Raw genomic sequence first — 3,077 nt, forward strand, 5'->3', positions numbered from 1 at the left:
AGCTTCTTGATCTATGGCCCCTCATGGCCAGGTCAGTGCCAAGGCTGATGCTGAACCTTTATTATTGTTTAAGGAAATGTGGAATTGATTTGTAAATATGAAAAGGAAGAAAATATTTATTATATTATTGTAATGATCAGTTTTAGGTCATACTGCTCAATAGTGGTAGACAAGATCCATTCTTCTGCACAGCTACGAGGCAACACTGTTACGTTTGCCCTTAAAAGGCCACCATTCAGTCTACCTCCTATTCAGAACAAACTGAGATACCTATTAGGGCTTGTGCTCAACTATGCCTGTGGATGATTCCACGTCTCATTTGAAGGAAACTTTTTTATATACAATGTGACCTCTCTGGATAATGCCTCAGACAATATAATTTTTCCTATTTTCTGAAGCTATTTTCCTGAAGTCTTAGGACAATAAGAAAGTGTTTACTATTCTCATGAACACCAGAATTTTGAAGACAGAGCAAAATAGAGGTTAGTCTGTGGTATTTTTATTCACTTAGCTATTGCACATTAAGCTGCAGAAGTCTTTCTAACAATTCTTTAGTCATGGGTAGAGGCCCACCAACAGTGGGCTTTATAGTCATCCCTACCTCCTAGCCCACTCTTCCGGGTCCCTTGCGTGTATTTGTCCATCCTTCATCACAATCAGGAAGTTTCACTACTCCTTGCTATTGGGAAGTCTGGCTGCATTCTCTGCTTCTCAGTCACTCCCACAGCTTCTGATTTCTGTCATAAAAATACCCATTCTTAGCCAATGAATATCCCAGGGGTCTTAGAGGACTCCTGGGGCTAGAAGGTGGCCAGAGCCCAAGGGAGCCATGAAGCAGATGATGGGACATTTCACTACCCACACTGCTCCCTGGCCGTGAATGAAGATGCCATGATTGGTAACCCAGCACTGACCATGTGGAATCATCTAACATACTCCTCTATATTGCCCCACAGCCCTTGGTCAGCAGTGATATTCTGCACATGTATTAATATCATCCCTCCATGTATTACATGTTTAGTAATCAGATTTTTTACCATATCTCATTAAAAGTTGGTAATTTACTGTGGCCAGCAGACACAGCTTGTTATCTGTGGCCTCAGGACCTCTGAGCAAGTGTGAGGACAGTGGGGTGTCATTTTCTTAAATTTGTATTTTCTTAAGATTTTTTCTGCTCTCCAACTGGTTGACATATTCTTGGCAACACTGTATAGCATGTGCACTTACCATGACTAGGCACTGAGTGTGCGGGTGCCATCAATTCTGTGCCTGAGAGTGTTCCACACCTGGCACCTGCCTGCCCTACCCGTATCTACTGGACCTTCTGTGCATCTGGCATGTGTTTAGGATTCTAGTTTTTACTTTTTAAATGTAAATTGTGTTTTTGTAATTATTGAATCATGCAATCATTTTTAAACAACTTACCCCTCAATAAATCAGCAGACAACAGTTTAAGTTAAAGCAGTTAATTTTTTTAAGTAATCACTTATATAGATATAGATATAGATGATATAGATATAAATTGGTGGCCGCCTCATTCTTTCTCAAGCTCAGAACCATGCAATAGCTCCTCATTTCATTCATGGTAAAAAAATCCTTAAGAGAGCCAGCCTCAAAGTCCCTACAGGGTCCAATGCTCAGTTATCTTTCTAACCTTTTCTCCTACTTTCCTCTCTCTTTGCTCATTCCACTTATGCCACACCGGCCTCCTTATAACATCCCCCTTGATGATCTCGTAACAACTGTTCCCTCTTTCTGGAAGACACTTCCACCAGATATCTAACTAACTTACTCCTTTTCTTCACATCCCTCAGTTCCCATCCTCTTAAGGGATCCTGCCTTACCACTCTACATCATACTGCCAAATACACCCACTCCCTGGCACTCCCCATTACCTTACACTGCTCCTTTTCTTTTTTCTTCTGGTGTTTATCACTTCCCACATACAAGAAAATTTATCTTTTATTATGTGTACTGTTTATTGTCTGTAACCCCTTTGCTAGACTCTAAGCTCTACAGGGCAGGGATTTTTGTTTTGGTCTCTGATGTAATCTGAGTGCTTAAAACACAGTCTGGCACACAATACACGATAAATATTTGTTGAATGAATAAATGACTCAAATATTTATCCACAATTTCAGATTAATAACTGAGAATAGTGTTACAGTAAAGAGATTTGGGTGACTGAATTGGAAACTTGCATTCAATGTTTAAAGTTGCTCTTGACTTTAGGCTGTGCTGAATTGAACACCTGGACATTCTTATTATTCAGCTCCAGTTTAAATGTTCATCACTTATCCAAAGCACCTGTCATTACAGACATAATGTAATTTCCCAAACTATACCTTTTCCCTAGTTATTTTATATTGATGACTTCATTTTTAAGGAGGCACTGAAGGCCACCTGGAGACATTCAACATGTTCACACCAATGTTATCTACAATTAGAGTAAATTATTTACTAGGACACTTTCCACAAATCTTATCTCTATATCTAGGAATCCCTGTTATCCTAGTCAAGTAGATATTTCTGGATGCATTCCCTAATTCTTGAGTCTAGTCTATTTGAGGCCTGTAGCAGAACTCAGACAAAGTCTGGTAGGACAACTGCAGTTTTACATTTTTCAAGTTTAAAAACAAAAATAAAACCAAACCAAACAAACAAAAACCAACTGATGAGGAATACCAAACTGGCAGCTGGTGAGCTAAATATGACCCCATCATTGTTTGGCTGGCCCAAGCTTTTAGTTTTTCTTTTAATTTGAACATTCAGTCAGGGCATCTACTTTCCAATCTGCCATTTGCCCTAGGCTACATCACCCTTATTGCTTATACTAGACCTAATATTAACATCTTTGTTATCTACCTGGCCACTTAGCATTTGAATCTAGGATCTCACTTCTCTGGGAAGTTCAAGTGAACAGAATACCCTGTAACTTATAATCTGTAGCCTTCACTCTTTCAGACTTAGAAACTATACTATATTTAACATAACTCATCCTAGAATAACAAATGAAAATTTAACAAGACCAAATGTAGCGAAAACATAGCTTAGAATCCATAACATTATATATACTG

Source organism: Globicephala melas, chromosome X (assembly GCF_963455315.2).
Source record: "Globicephala melas chromosome X, mGloMel1.2, whole genome shotgun sequence".
NCBI lineage: Eukaryota > Metazoa > Chordata > Mammalia > Artiodactyla > Delphinidae > Globicephala > Globicephala melas.